Below are 17,315 nucleotides of genomic sequence, written 5' to 3' on the forward strand. Positions count from 1 at the left end.
GTAGGTCTTGTGATTCTAGAAACTTGTCCATCTCTTCTAGGTTCTCAAATCTGTTGGAGTACAGTTTTTCATAATATTCTGTCAGTATCTTTATTTCAGTTGGTTCTGTTGTGATGACACACTTCATTTACAATTCTTGTCATTTGGATCTTCTCTCTTTTCTTTTGTTAGATCTGCCAATGGTTTATCAATTTTATTAATCTTTTTGAAAACCAGCTTTTTGTTTATTGATTTACTCTATTTCTATTTTTTGTTTGCTGTTTCATCTATTTATGCTCTGATCTTTATTATTTCCATGCTTCTATGTACTCTAGGATTCTTTTGTTGTTCTATTTCTAGTTGCTGGAGTTGAAGAGTTAGAGTGTTGATTTTGTTTCTTTCCTCTTTTTTTGGTGTATGCATTTAGTGTTATAAACTGTCCTCTGAGTACTGCTTTCACTGTGTCCTATAGGTTTAGGTATGATTTATCTTCATTCTCATCTGTTTCTAGGATTTTTTTTAGTTCAGTTTTTATTTGTTCTATTACCTAGTAATTTTTCAGCAGTGAATTGTTCAGCTTACATATGTTAGATGCTTTTTCCTTGCTCTTCCTATTATGACTTTCTAATTTTATAACATTGTGGTCTGAAAAGATGCTTTGTAGTACTTCAATACTTTTGACTTTTTTGAGGCTTGCTTTATGTCCTAACATTGGTCTATTCTGGAGAAAGATCCATTTGCACTGGAGAAGAATGTGAATTGTGCTTTTGTTGCGTGAAATGCTCTGTATGCGGTCGAGTTGGTTGATTGTGTTTTGAGTTCTTCTGTATCTTTACTGATTTTTTTTTCTGGTTGACCTGTCCCTCTTAGAAAGTGTTGTGTTCTATGTCTCCTACTACTATTGTAGAGTTGTCTATTGTCCCTTTTAATTCAGTTAATATTTGCTTCATGTATTTTGGAGCACTTTCATTGGGTGCATAAATATTTATTATTGTAATGTCTTCTTTGTCAATTACCCTTTCAGCATCATATAATGTCCTTCTTTGTCTCTTATTATGGTTTTCACCTTAATGTATATTTAGAAATTAATATTGCCACTCCTGCTCTTTTTTCTTTACCATTGGCTTGGTATATATATATATATTTTTCATACCTAAATTCTTAATTTGTTTTTATCTTTGTGTCTAAGGTGGGTCTCTTGTAGGCAGCATATCGATGGGTCTTTTTTCCTTATCCAGTCTGCCAATCTCTTTCTCTTGATAGGTGAATTAATCCATTCACATAGAGTGTAATTAGTGATACATATGAATTGATTACTGTCATTCTGTTGTGTTATTTTGTCATCTTGTTGGTGTTTCCATATACTTTTCTGTGCTGAGTTCGGTTTTTTGCCTAATGCTTCTTACCTTTTCTTCTTTATTGTTTGTCTTGTGCTTATTAAACCCATATGTTTTCCTTCCTTCTGGATTTGCTTAGGGGGATTGTTAATTTTCTCTGTGGTTTCCTTGGAGTACATTCCTGTCTCTACATTTTTAGAACAGTGTGTACTGTGAAGATATTGTCTAGTTTTCCTCTCCATTTGGAAGTTTGTACCTAGAAGTTTTGTTCTCTCTAATAGGTTAGTTGCTGTTGTTGTGTGCTGATTGACTTCCTTGGTTTTTAGTGTACAATGTTTTATGGTCTTATTTTGAGTTTTTATTTCTGATTTGGTTTTAGTGTTGATGCCACGTTTTCTGATTTTGTTGATTTCTGTTTGGGTTCTTTATTGGAAGGACTTCCTTAAGCATTTTTTTATAGGGTTTGTCTGGTTTTCACAAAATCCCTTAATTTCTGTTTGTCTGAGAATGCCTTGATGTTGACTCATATTTGATGGATGATTTGGCTGGATATAGGATTCTTGGTTGGAAGTTCTTTTCCTTCAGTGTTTTATATATGTCGTCCATTGCCTTCATGCCTGCATGGTTTCTGCTGAGTAATTGGAGCTCAGCCTAACTGTTTATTATTATAAGTAATATTTTTCTTGTCCTGGGCAGCTCTCAAATTTTTTCTTTGTCTTTGGTTTTGGGGAGTTTGATTATAGTATGTCTCGGTGTTTTTCTCTTGGGATCTAGCTTGTGTGGGGTTCTATGAGCTTCTTGGACAAATATCTTTGGGGGAATTTTTCTGTTAGCAGGTCTTCCACAATTTTTTCGGTGTTTTGTTTTTCACCTCTTCTTGTTCTGGAATTCCAATGAGTCTTATTATTATTATTATTTTCCATGTCATACCATGTAATTTTTAGGTTCTCTTCATTTCTCTTAAATCTTTGTTCTGATTTTTCTTCATACAGGCTGGTGTCCAGGGATTTTTCTTCTAGTTGGTATATGAATTCTTCAGCCAGTTCTAACCTACTGTTTTGTGCTTCTACTGTGTTGTGTAATTTTGGTATTCATCTTTTGGATTTCTAACTGCTGTTCCTGTGTAAGTTCTGATTGTGCATTAATCTTGTTATTTGTTCTTGAATGATTTTCCTGAGTTCTTCCAGGGAACTGTCTGTGTTCTCCTTGTTTGTGTTTGGGGTTTCCTTAAGATCTTATAAAGCTCTGTAAACATAACTTCTATATTCCTTCTCAGACAATTCTATTAGCTCTCTTCTTTCATCTTTAATGAGACCCTTGTTTGTAGTTTTTCTTGTAATGCCTTGTCCTGTTTTTCTAGTTTGATTTGAGATTACCTCTTGTTTCCTAGACATTTTGAGGTTGTCTTTAACTGTTGGTTATGTATTAATTTGTTTTATCCTAGTTTTATGATTTAATATTTTGAAAAGGTGATGCTGGTGTATTTTATTTTTTTAGTTACCAATTCAGGTATACTGGGTTGCTCTGCAGTTTTCTTTGTAATGGTGAAATCACTGTGAGGAATGTGGATATGGGTTTCTGTTTGACCTAAAGAGGGTTTAGAATTTGAGCTGGTAGGTATTATGTTGGCTGAATGTGGTTTCTTCTACCGGATGGGTGATGTTATTTGTGGAGAATGTGAAAGTGGAAGAATGGAAGAAGGAAAGCTCCCTGTCTCTAGGGGTGGTTTCTAGGGCTTTGAGCAGGCTGGTAACAATGATGGTGTACTGTTATTCACAGGCCTGCAGCTCAATTTCAGCAAAGACTCTAGCTGTTAGGAGGTTGCCCCTTTCCACCAGGCTCATACACGCAAAAACCCCACTCCCGAGGCTCCTCAGCACCAAAAAGCTGACTCAAGACAACTTCCCAGCTCCGCGTTCCACTGAGGGAGTTCCTCTCTGGGCAAGCCCACCTGCAGCACTGGCTCAGACCATGATCTGCCACAGGAATTCCTCTTTGGGTCCACCCACCCATGGTGCCAAAGATCTGCTCGGTTTCATTGGCACTGGAGTCAGGTCAGTGCCCTCTCATAACCTGTGGTCCCAATATTACTGACAAAGTCAAGCGCAGCCCCCTCAGTGCCACTATGCTGACCCAAGCCTGATCGGTGATCTGCCACAGTGACACCTTCCTAGGACCACCCTCTTGTAGCACCAATGGACTCTCTGCTCGAGTTTCAGCAGCACTGGATGTTCCAGTTTGCACCTAGCCAACCCAAGTTACTGATAAAATCAGGTGCCGAAGGTAGATCCTTGGGGTGATTACTGGTGTGTTGGTGTGGTTGCTGGTATGCTGGTGTGGTGTGTCTTCTTCCTTAATGCAGGGAGGTCTCCAATGGCCTTTCTCAGCTGCCTGTCAGTGCTCTACAGAATAGATCTCCTGATCTTGTTATTTTTTCTCTCTGTCCCTTTCTCCTTTCTAATTTACTCCCCTGAGTTTGATGCACTCTGACTAAGTAAGCTGTTCAGAGCACCAGAATCCCTAATTCAAACTGCTGTACCTAGTTTTTTGAGCACTAAGATGATAGAGGGAATTAGTGTGGTGATTACTGATGAAACCCCATTTTGGACTCTCTCATTATTGTGATTTTTAAATTAGACATATTCTAATGGGAAACCTATAGGTCTGTAGTAACTAAAATTTTCCAGGTTAAACTTAAGTTAATTCAAGTCATATCAGGCAAATTTTAAATAAATTTAGAAAATGGGTTCAGATGAAATACAATGTAGAATATCAAAGCTTAGAGCTCTAACAATTTAAATTTTAATTTATATTTTAACATGATTATATCAACAATTCTAATAAAAACAATTTAATTATAATAATTTGTCTACTCAAGCTCACTTATGAAATCTTCTGTTCAGCTCTTTTACTTCATTATTTCTTCCATTTGCTTTAGGTAGCTCTCGTAGTGTAGTGCCTAAGGTACTTGAATGCAGTGCAAATCCACCAGCCACTCCTCAGAAGGAAGGTTGGGCAATCTACTTCCATAGTGATACCGCCTTGGAAACTCAAGGAGGGGTCACTGTGAGTCGGGTTAGATTCGACAGCACACGACAACAACAACAACTCTATATTCCAGAGCAAGTTCCAAAGTCTTTTCTGACATCCATTTTAGACTTTTCTTTCTTTACTGTCCTTTTCATGACCTTTTGCTTTCTTCATATTTGATGTCCTTGAAGTCATCCCAAAACTTGTTTGGTCTTCAGTCATTAGTATTCAATGTGTCATATCTATTCTTGAGGTGGTCTCTAAATTCAGGTGAGATATACTCAAGGTCATACTTTGGCTCTCATGAAGTTGTTTTAATTTTCTTCAACATCAAAGGGAAATTGCATACAAGCTATTGACAGTCTGTTCTGCAATCAGGCCCTGCCCTTGTTCTGACTGATGATATTGAGCTACTCCATTGTCTCTTTCCACAGATGTAGTGGTTTTGATTCCTCTGGTGAGGTCCATGTGTATAGTCACTGTTTATGTTGTTCAAAAAGAAGGGCATTTGCAATGAAAAGTTATTAGTCTTGCAAAGTTCTATCATGATATCAAACCAACATGGAATTTTTATGTTCCATGTTAAAATTACTAATAGACATTTTCAGCCATTTCTATCAATTAGGCCATATTTTCCACTGGTGCTTCTTTTTTGTTTCCAATTTTCACATTCCAGGCAGAAAATATCAGTGAATCTTGATTGGATGTTTGATCAATTTCAGGCTTCAGAGGTTGTTAAAAATCTTCAATTTCTTCATCTTTGGCGTTAGTGGTTGGGGAATAAATTTGAATAATAGTCATATTAACTGGTCTTCCTTAAAAAAAAATCCAAACTCACTGCTGTCGAGCCAATTCTGACTCAGAGCAACCCCTTCTTGAGTTTCCGAGGCAGTATCTCTGTTGAAGTAGATTGCCCTATCTTCCTTCTGAGGAGAGGCTGGTTGGTTTGAACTGCCAGCCTTCTGGTTAGTAGTAAAATGCCTTAGGCACTATGTCACCAGTTGTTGTTGTTGTTGTTATGTGCCGTCGTGTCGGACCCGACTCACAGCAACCCCTCCTTGGGTTGCCAAAGCAGTATCACTATGGAAGTAGATTGCCCAACCTTCCTTCCAAGGAGTGACTGGTGGGTTTGAACCGCCAACCTTCTGGCCACCAGAGCTCCTCTTTAGTCCTATGGATATTATGCTATCACTGACAACATTGTACTTCAGAATAGATCTTGAAATGCTCTTTTTGATGATGAGTGTAGCACTAGTCCACTTCAAATGGTCATTCTGGAGCAGTAGGTCATGTGATTATCCAATTTAAAATGGCCAATACCAGTGCATTTCAGCCCACTAATGCCTAGGATATCAACCTTTACATGTTTAATTTAATTTTTGACAATGTTCAATTTTCCTAGATTCATATTTTCTACATTCCATGTAAAATTACTAGTAGATATTTTCAGCCATTTCTTCTCATTTTGAATTGTGCTATATCAGCAAATAAAGCTCCAGAAAGCTGTATTTCATTCAGGTCATTCAGATTAACTCTATTTTGAGGAGGCAGCTCTCCCCCAGTCACAGTTCGAGTGACTTCTAGTCTGATGGGCTCCTTTTCCAGTACTACATCAGATAATTTTCCACTGCTATTCATAAACCAAAAAGAAAGAACATGATTGCAATTCTTAAGCTGAAAAAACTGCAGAAAAAATTCAAGCTTCTAGTTGCAATATTGAAAAATTCAGTGGGTAAAAGAAATGAATGACCCAAGAAGTATCAAAAGAAGATGGAAAAAATACGCATAGTCACTATCTCAAAAAGAATTGTTTGACTCTCAACCATTTCAGGAAATAGTATACAATCAAGAACTGTTGGTACTGAAGGAAGATTGCCAAAGCTGCACTGACAGAACTGGCAAAATTACAAAGTTCCATGAATTGAGGGAATACCAATTTAGATGCTTCAACAAATGAATGCAACACTGGAAGCACTCATTTGTCTACGCAAGAAATTTGGAAAACAACTACCTCACCAGTCTACTGGAAGAGATCCAATGTGAAAATTACTAAACAGTATCATTAATATCATGATGAGGAAAGTTTTGCTGAAGCTAATTCAGTAATGGTTGCACTAGTACATAGACTAAGAACTGCTGGAAATTCAAGACAAATTCAGAAGGGAGCATGGAGAAGGGACATCATTGCTAATGTCAGACGTATCCTGACTGAAAACAGAGAATACCAGAAAGATTACTGAAAAACTCCCTCCCATCGGGTCAATTCTGACTCATAGTGACCCCTCTTTGTGTTTCTGGGGTGGTATCTCTACGGAAGTAGATTGCCCAGTCTTCCTTCCAAGGAGTGACTGGTGGGTCTGAATTGCCAGACTTTTGGTTAGCAGTCAAATACCTTAGACACTATACCACCAGACCTCCCTAGAAAGATGATTATCAGTGTTTTATTGACTATGCAAATGTATCCGATATGTGGATCATAACAAATTATGGATAACATTAAGAAGAATGATAATTTCAGAACACTTAATTGTGCTCATATGGAACCTAAGAACAAGAGGCACTCATTGGAACTGAACAAGGGGATATCGCATGGTTTAAAATCAGGAAAGGTCTGTGTCAGGGTTGTACCCTTTCAGCATATTTATTCATTATGTGTGTTGAGCAAATAATCCTGGAAGCTGTTCTATAAGAAGAAGAGCATGGCATCAGGATTGGAGGAAGGCTTATTGACCAACTGTGATATGCAGATGATGCAACCTAGCTTTGTGAAATCAAAGAGATCTTGAAGCACTTACTGATGAAGATCGAAGGCTATAGCCTTCAATATGAATTACACCTCAATATAAAGAAAATAAAAATCCTCACAACTGGTCCAGTACATAACACTATGATAAATAGAGAAAAGATTGAAGATGTCAAGGATTTCATTTTACTGGGATTCACAATCAATGCCTAGGGAAGCAGCAGTCAGGAAATCAAACAACATATTGCATTGGGCAAATCTTCCAGAAAGACCTCTTTAAAGTGTTCAAAAGCAAAGATATCACTTTGAGTACTAAGGTGCTCCTGACCCCAGTGGTAGTATTTTCAATTGCCTCATAAGAATGTCAAAGCTGGACAATGAATAAGGAGGACTGAAGAAAAATTGATGCCTTTGAATTATGGTGTTGGGAAAGAGTATTAAAGATACCATGGACTTCCAGCAGAAGGAATAAATCTATCTTGGAAAAAGTACAGCTAGAATGCTTCTTGGAAGCAACAATAGCAAGACTTTGTCTCATGTATCTTGGACATGGTATCAGGAAGGACCAGTCCCTGGAGAAGGATACCATGCTTGGTATAGTCAAATGTCAGCAGACAAAAGGAATATTCTCAATAAAATATAGAGATTGATATAGTGGCTTCAATAAGGCTCAAACATAGCAAAAAGGATGGCGCAGGATGAGGCAGTGTTTCATTCTGTTGTACATAGGGTCACTGTAATTGGGAACCAACTCAACGACACAAACAAGAACAATGAAAACATATATTTGCTTATCACTTTTAAAATGTATCATCTGTATTACATATCATTTTTAATTCTGATGTAATTTTCTATTTATTCCTCATATTTGCCATCAGCTTTCTAGACAAATAATGGCAAAGTTTTCTTATCATTGTGAAGTTATAAATGCACATCTTGTTTTTAATTTAGTTTCTCAATTTGTTTATGCATGTTCTGTTTTCTTTTCTCAGCCTTTTCAAATTAGCACCCCTTCCCTCAATGTGAAATCCTATGATTCTAAGCATATAGTTATGATCCCTAATTTTAAGTGTTAATGTATTCAAAAAAATATTTATTGAGTGCTTCATAAGTACCTGTTTCTATTTTAAGCACTCAATATCCAGTAGTAAAAAAAGAATCACTGTCCACCATGGATCTTCTAATCTAGTGAGAAAAGGCAGCCCCCAAACTTAGTAAATGAGCATATATTTCATCAGATAGTAATATTGACCATAAAACTGATAAGGTGGGGTGAAATGAAAAATGAGTGCTGGTGAAGGGTGACAGTGAAACCTCTCAAAGTGATAGGAAGTATGGGTGGAAGCCAAGCAGAGATATTTACAGGAAAAGAGACTAGGTAAAGGAGACAGGTGCAAACAACTGAGGCAAAAACTAGCCTGATGAATTTTCTTAGAATGTCAGGGATATCAGTGCACTGGTCTGCATTTGGGTAGGGATAGTGCAGTGCAGTGGTCTCTGGGTGGTGCAAATGTTTAAGTACTTGGCTGCTAACCGAAAGCTTAGGGGTTTGAGTTCATCCAGAGACACCTCAGAAGAAAGGCCTGGAAATCTACTTCTAAAACATCAGCCATTGGAAACCCTTTGGAGCCAGTTCTGCTCTGATACACATGTGGTCGCCATGAGTCAGTATCAGCTCTATGGAAACTTGTAGAGGAGTAAGAGATAATTTCTCTGAAGTTTGGAGTGGGGTAAAGCAGATCATATAGGGCTTTCTGGGCCACTGTAAGCAAGTCTACTTTCATTCTGAGTGAGATGAGAAAGTACTGTAGTCTATTGAGCAGAGAAATACCGTTCTCTCATGTGTTTACGAAGATCCCTCTGGCTGTTTTGGAGAATAGACTTTGAGGGAGCAAAGGCAGAAGCATAGCAATAAGAGGCTATGATATAATCCAGAGAGATAATGGTGCTTGGACTGTTGTGGTCATTTTGTATCTGATTCACTGTCAGGTTCTATAAACATTTAGAAAGAGACAGACTAGATTTGACGTGAAAGGGAGAAGAGATAATAATGACCCGGTTTGATCCAAACAACAGGAACTCACTCAATTTAGCTCAATGAAAGAAGAAATGGTGTGGGGATATCCATGAACTGAAACTTGAACTGAGCTGAAGTTTCATTAAGAAAATTGATTTCTGTTTTCTCTATCTTGACATCTCTACTTCTGCTTTTTTTTTTTAATGTATCCTCTACCCTCTTTCACAACCAAATATGCACTTCTTCCTCTTAAGTTTCTCTTCATAATTCTTTTAAGTAAGGAGCTCTGGTTGCATACTGGATAAGGCACTTGGCTGCTAACCAGAAGTTCAGTGGTTCAAACTCACCAGCTGCTCTGCAGAAGGAATATGGGATGATCTATTTCTGTAAAGATTTACAGCCTCAGAAACCCAGTAGGGCTCGCTCTGTGTCAGGATCAACTCAAGGGCAGTGTATTTGACTTTATTCTTAAAGTAGCAACTACCATGTCATGGTGGTCCCTGGTTTTGCTCTGCTTATACCTCCTCATCTTCAGCTCTTACTGCTAACTGACTGCTTTTCTTAAAAGTATACAATTTATACTGCTAGCAGGGGAAGTTTTCTTACCGAGCACTGATTAGACTGTATGGCATAGCTGTTGTTGGGTAGGAAAGGAGGATGCTGTAAAATGTGTTTCCACTTAAAAAGCAAATCCTAATACCTCAGGGTTGGCCATTTTCTCACAATGGAGAAAACATAAATGGTATTCTGAAGTGAGGCATGCCCAGTCAAAGAGTTGTTTAATATTTTGTTTTGGTTTTTCATTTCTTATTTGATTTGATCTTTATTTCATTGCCTGAAATATGCTGACTCCATGTAAGTCAGAGTAGAGTTGGGCTCCATAGAGTTTTCAGGGGCTAATCTTTCAGAAGTAGATCAGCTGGCCTTCTTTCCTCTGCGTGGTCTGATGCTTCTAACCTCTCAGTTAGCAGTCGAGCATGTTAACCACTTGCAGTCCTCAGGGACTCTGTTTAATATAATACTAAAGGGAATACTTGAAGATAAAGTGAGCATGATCTGGGAACAGAGAAAGAAGAAAGAACACAGTCTTGAGAATAGCAATGAATAATAAGAAAATAGTGTGAGTGAAAGCAGAATCAAGCTGAAGGAATGCATTTAAAGCATCACTGCACTGAGCACTGCAATGACAAAATATGCCATTTTCACATTTAAATGCTTCCTACTTAGTAGCAAGCATCATTTTCACCAACAGAAAATATTTAAAAAGAAAATTAGCTGGACTATATATATACATTTATTTTTCACTGCCGTCGAGTTGATTCCAGCTCATAATGACCCTATAGAACTTCCCCACAGGATTTCTAAGGGTGTAAATCTTTATATAAGCAGACTGCGGCATTTTTCTCCCACAGAGGAGCTGGTGGGTTCAAACCACTGACCTTTTGGTTAGCAGCCGAACTCTCTCTCTCTTTCTCTCTCTCTCTCTCTCTCTGTCTCTCTCTCTGTCTCTCTCTCTGTATATATGTATATACATATTTATACCCACATAGAGAGATGGACAAAAGTAATCTTACATGTCAGGCCACCCAATAGTGTTTTTAACTGAAATGAAGACTTCTTGGGTGATGCAAATGTTTAAGCTCTTGACTACTAGCTGAAAGGATGGTGGCTCAAATTCACTCGCAGGAGCCTCAGAAGAAAGGCTTAGTGATAGGCTTTGAAAGATCCCAGCCTTGATAACCCTGTGGAGCAATTTAATTCTACACACAAGGGGTCGCCATGAGTCGGAATTGACTCATCAGCAAGTAACAACCACCACCCTGAGATGTACTTTTATTATCATATGACACAAGGCCTTACCAGTAGGTATGTATGTGTGTGTGTGTGTGTGTATTTGTTATTGTTATGTGCCATCAAGGCGGACCCAACTCTCATAGTGACCCTTCCTTGGGTTTCCAAGGTGGTATCACTACAGAAGTAGATTGCCAAATCTTCCTTCTGAGGAGTGGCTGGTGGGTTTGAACCTTTGAACCACCAACCTTCTGGTTAGCAGTCAAGTGCCTCAGGCACTACACTACCAGAGCTCCTATATACATGGAACTCTTGGGAGGTCTGGTGGTGTAGTGCCTAATGCATTTGACTCCTAACCAGAAGGTTGGTGGTTCAAAGGTTCAAACCCACCAGCCACTCCTCAGAAGGAAGATTTGGCAGTCTACTTCTGTAGTGATACCACCTTGCAAACCCAAGGAGGGATTGTTATGAGTTGGATCTAGCTCGATGGCAGTGGGTATATATGAAACTCTAATGACGCTGTGGTCAAAGCATTGGGCTGCTAACTGAAAGGTAAGTGGTTCAAACCCACCAGCCACTCCACAGGAGAAAGATGAGGCAGTCAGCTTTCTAAAGATTTATAGCCTTGGCAACCCAATGGGGTGGTTCGACTTTGTCCTATAGGTAGCTATGAGTTGTAATCGACTCAATGACAGTGGGTTTTGTTTACAGATACACATTAAAAAAAAAGAAAAAAACTCACTGCCATCAAGTCGCTTCTGACTCATAGTGACCCCCTTTGGGTTTCCGAGGCAGTGAATCTTTACTGAAGTAGATTGCCCAGTCTTCCTTCCATGGAGTGGAAGGTGGGTTTGAACCACCAACCTTCTGGTTAGGAGTCAAATGCCTTAGGCACTATACCACCAGAGCTCCTAATAGATACACACACTCACTGCTGTCGAGTTGGTTCCAACTCATAGTGACCCCTCCTTAGGTTTCCGAGGCAGTATCTCTACAGAAGTAGATTGCCTCATCTTCCTTCTGAGGAGTGGCTGGTGGGTTTGAACTGCCAGTCTTCTGGTTAGCAGTCAAATGCCTTAGGCACTATGCCACCAGAGCTACTAATAGATACACATGCTCACACATATATCACATTGCTACCTCAATGGCTGAGCTTCAGAATTATTAAGGCCAGTATTGTCTTCCTGTACTGACTTGCATTTTAGTCAATTATCATTATTAATAAAGTGATTGTGTTATCCCTAAGGCCAAGCCAACTGTTATTATGGTAATTATTTCACCAAATACAAGTTACATATTTGGGAACTCTAAGGTCATACAGGGAGCTCTGGTAGCATAGTGCCTAAAGCACTTGACCACTAACCAGAAGGCTGGCAGTTCAAACTCACCCAGCACTCCTCAGAAGGAAGGTTGGAGAATCTACTTCTGTAGCGATATCGCCTTGGAAACCCAAGGAGGGGTTCCTATCAGTTGGGTCCAACTCAGAGGCATATGATAACAACACGAGGTTATATAGCCAGTGAATTTAAAGTACATGCAACTGACGCAAGAGTAAGTTTGTGGGATTTGTAATGATACTACCAATGTTCTCCTAAGGCATCTGGGACACAGTTGATTTCTTTTCTCTCCTTTCAAAATTACTACTGTTGTTAAAATCATTTCTATATTTTATTGTGGATATACTCATTGAAGTAAACATAAATCCTGCTGTGAAATTGTGAGTTTTATTCTTCATAGTATATCTCCCTGCTTGTACCACTAGTGAATGTTCAATAGTTATTGTCGAAATTTTAATCTCCTAAGTGTAATAGATTGTAATAGGTTAGCAGTTAGCAGCCCAATGCTATAAGCACTCTAACATCCACTGTAAAAATAATATTTATGTAGATTCTGACCTAATACCCATAATAACAATTATATTCATTGTATTATTCTTTACAAAACTATGTATACTGAAATAAGGTATTTTTAGATTCAAAGTCAGACCTACTATTTAAAACACCAAGGGTTTAGACAGTGAGAAATAATAAAATCTGATAGACATAAAAGTGATGAAAAGTATTGCTTAGGAAGAAGGTATGCTGCTCGTCATATTTTCATGGTGATTTTAATTCTGTGTTATCTTTCAGGAGTTTTAAAGCTAGTGATACTAAGTAGATGCTTAATAGGAATTTGTGGACTAGAGATACAATTTTGTGGAATTCGTGGAATTTTTTCTCTACTCTGTAGAATAATACAAGAAAAAAGTTTTCTATATTGAAAAAAGAAGGACTGGGATGGGTTGCTGGGTGAAAATACAATTATATTTAGATAATCCAGTTTTATATCATATTATGCTGATGAAGAGTTAATACTATATACATCATATTAATGCTACCTAAACTTTTCTGAAGAGAACTTCAGGAAATTAGGTCCATACATTAATTAATAACATTAATCTAGGAGATGTACCTTGACTCTTCTACCTCCTGGATTAAATAAATAAATAAATAAAACAGTGCCATTGTTGTTGTTGTTATGTGCCATCGAGTTGGACCCGACTCATAGCGACCCCTCCTTGGGTTTCCAAGACTGTACAACTATAGAAGTAGATTGCCCAACCTTCCTTCCAAAGAGTGGCTGTTGGGTTTGAACTGCCAGCCTTCTGGTTAGCAGTCAAGTGTCTTAGGCATTATGCTACCAGAGCTCCCAAAAAACAGTGCTAGAAAAATATAATTTATTCATAAAATTAGTAAATAGAGGGTTTAAATTAAACTGAAATTTAGCCTCACAAATGTTAAGGTCACATAGTTTGATTAAAGTAGCCTCTTAATTTTTGCTGTTGTTCTGACTCATAGTGACCCCATGTACAACAGAATAAAACACTCCCTGGTCCTGTGCCACCCTCACAATCATTTCTATGTTTGAGCCCATTGTTGAAGCCACAGTGTCAATCCATCTCCTTAAGGGTCTTCTTTTTTTGCTGACTCTCTACTATACCAAGCACGATGTCATTCTCTAGGGATTGGTCCCTACTTTCAGTCCAAAGTATGTGAGAAGTCTTGCCATATGCACTTCTAAGGAACATTCTTGCTATACTTCTTCCAAGACAGATTTGTTCGTTCTTCTGACAGTCATTATTCTTTCCCAACACCATAGTTCAAATACATAAATTCCTCTTCAGTCTTCCTTATTTATTGTCTAGCTTTCACATGCATATGAGGTGATTGAAAATATCATGTCTTGGGCCAGGCACTTGTCCTCAAAGTGACATCTTTGCTTTTTAACACCTTAAAAAAAACAAAAAACAAAACTTACTGCTGTCGAGTTGTATCCAACTCATAGCAACCCCTCCTTGGGTTTCCGAGGCTGTATCTCTATGGAAGTAGATTGCCCAACCTTCCTTCCAAGGAGTGGCTGGTGGGTTTGAACTGCCAGCCTTCTGGTTAGCAGTCAAGTGCCTTAGGCACTATGCTACCAGAGTTCCTTTTAACACCAAACAAGTTTGTTTGTTTGTTTTTTTCAGTAGATTTTCCCAGTACACTATGTCATTTGATTTCTTGAATGCTGCTTCAAAGGACGTTGATAGTGGATCCAAGTAAAATGAAACCCTTGACAATCTCAATTATTTCCTCTATTTATCATGATGTTGCTAATTGATCCACTTGTGCAGATTTTTATTTCATTTATGTTGAGGTGTAGTCCATACTGAAGACTGTGTCTTTAATATTCATCAGAAAGTACTTCAAGTCCTTTTAACTTTCAGCAAGCAAGATATGCCCTCTGCATATCACAGCTTGCTAATGAGTCTTCTTCCAATCCTGATGCTGCATTCTTCTTCATACAGTCCGGCTTCTTGGATTATTTGTTAAGCATACAGATTGAAGAAGTATGGTGAAAAGATGCAACACTGATGGACACCCCTTTCCTGATTTTAAACCACACAGTATCCCCTTCTTCTGTTCTAAGGACCACTTCTTTTGGCCTATGTATAGGTTCCACATGAACACATTTAAGTGTTCTGGAATTTCCATTCTTTGAAATGGCATCCGTAATTTGTTATGATCCACATAGTTAAATGCCTTTACATAGTCAATAAAACACAAGTAATCATCTTTCTGATATTCTCTGTATATCTGGTACCTTGGACTAGATCCGTCCGACATCACTGATAATGTCCCTCCTTCCATAACTTCTGAATACAGCTTGAATTTCTGGCAGTTCCCTGTAGATGTACTGCTGCAAGCTATTTTAAATTATCTTTAGCAAATCTTTACTCGTGTGTGGTATTAATGATATTGTTCAATATTTTCCATACTCTGTTGAATCATCATTCTTTGGAATAGACACAAGTATGGATCACTTTCAGTTGGTTAGCCAGGTAGCTGTCTTCCAAATTTTTTGGCATAGATGAGTAAGCATTTCCAAAATTGCATCTTGCCAAAGGGGCAAGGAGGCCACATATTCTGACCTCCTCTAACCCCATAAGAGGAAGGCAGAATCACCATCAGCAGCCCAAGGCATATTCCTGTGAGGCCAGACATGCTGTCTCCCTCCAGCCCTTACACCAACCCTGACACCAACTATTCCTCCCACAGCATCCACCACCTGTCTGCTGGGTTCAATAATTTGCTGTGGGAGGCACACAGAACTCACTGATTATGGTGTTTATTAGGGAAGAAACAGGCTACAATTCAAGTTCAGAAATGCACTGCCTCTTGCAACCAGCAATCCCTCTCTCAGCAATGCATGTCTCTCATGTCTCTCTCTCAGCAGATCATGTCTCTTGTGTTTCTCAGCAGTGTGCATCTCTCGTGTCTCTCTCTCAGCAAGTGCATGTCTCTCAGGAGCATGTTTCTATCAGAAGCACATCTTTCTCAGCCAGCAGTCAGAGAGACTTCTGTCTCTAGGAGGGCTCCTTTTGAGCCTGGCAAAGTGGCCCAAACCAGCCAATCCCAACATCAGAATTCTATGCACCTGAGAGAGACAGAACTTCTCAGAAGATTGCTTCATGCTGCTCCTGACAGAAATACCCCAGGTGGATAACTTTAACAATTAGGAGCAACTCAGTTGCTCATGGCAAATTCCACCATGAAGCTTGCAAAGAATTATTGTTAGAAAAGCCACACTATGTAATTTACTACACAGCACATCTGTTTGTTGAACTATCTCCATTGGTAATCCATTGTGGTAGTTGGAGCTGTGTGTCAACTTGCCTGGATCACAATTCTGTGTGGTTTAAGCAATTATGATGTGGGTAATTCCTATGATGAAAGTGGATGTATATGTTTTGAGCAGCCAATCCATTGAAAGGGAGTTCCCCTAGAGGTGTGGTCTGCTTCCAATATATTTATGGACACCCTGGGAAAAGAGATACTCTTCTTTAGATCGGGATCCTGTTGTGCTGCCTACAACTGTCCATGAGTGAACAATCCACCATTCGGCCTGGAGATCTTGGATTCATCATTCGTTGGAGTCAACAGCTGGTATACCCCCTGCCAACCTTTAGCATGTCTGCTCCTGCAGCTGTTTGAGTTGGGAAAAGCCTCCAGCTTGACGTTTGATCCACAAACTTGGGATTGGCCAGCTTCTATGAGTGTGTGAGCCATTTTTCCAAGATAAATTTCTCTTTCTCTATATATATAAGCTTTACTGGTTTTGATCCTCTAGAGAACCCAGCCTAACACATCCATCAATTCCTACAGCCTTGTTTTCACCAAAACTTTCAGTGCAACTTGGACTTCTTCCTTCAGTATCATTAGTTCTTGATCATATCTTACCTCCTGAAATTATTGAATGTCAACTAGTTCTTTTTGGTACAGTGACTCTGTGTACCTGTTCCATCTTCTTTTTATGCTTCCTGTGTTGTTCAGTATTTTACCTATAGAATCCTTCAGTATTGCAATTCAGAGGCTTGAATTGTTTTTACAGTTCTTTCAGTTTAAGAAATGCTGAGTGTGTCCTTTCTTTTTAGTTGCCTAACTGTAGGTCTTTGGAAATTTCATTTTAGTTCTTTACTTTCTCTTCTTGAAGAACTTTTTGAAAGCTTCAGCCCTTTTCCATCATTATTTCTTCCATTTGCTTTGTTGTTGTTAGGTGCTGTCAAGTCTGCTCCAACTCATAGCGTCCCTATGTACAACAGAATGAAATACTGCCTGGTCCTGTACCATCCTCACAATCTTTGATATGCTTGAAACCATTGTTGCAACTACTGTGTCAAATCATCTTGTTGAGGGGCTTCCCTTTTATTTTTTGTTGACCCTGCATTTTACCAAGCACGATATTCTTTTCCAATGACTAGTCCCTCCTGATAGCGTCACCAAAGTAAAGGAGACAAAGTGTGACCATTTGCTTTGTTGTTGTTGTTGTTAAGTGCCGTCGAGTCGTTTCCGACTCATAGCGACCCCATGCACAGCAGAACGAAACACTGCCCGATCCC

The sequence above is a fragment of the Orycteropus afer genome, unplaced genomic scaffold (genome assembly GCF_000298275.1).
Source record: "Orycteropus afer afer isolate SDZICR_OR568_19922 unplaced genomic scaffold, OryAfe1.0 scaffold00280, whole genome shotgun sequence".
Classification (NCBI taxonomy): Eukaryota; Metazoa; Chordata; class Mammalia; order Tubulidentata; family Orycteropodidae; genus Orycteropus; species Orycteropus afer.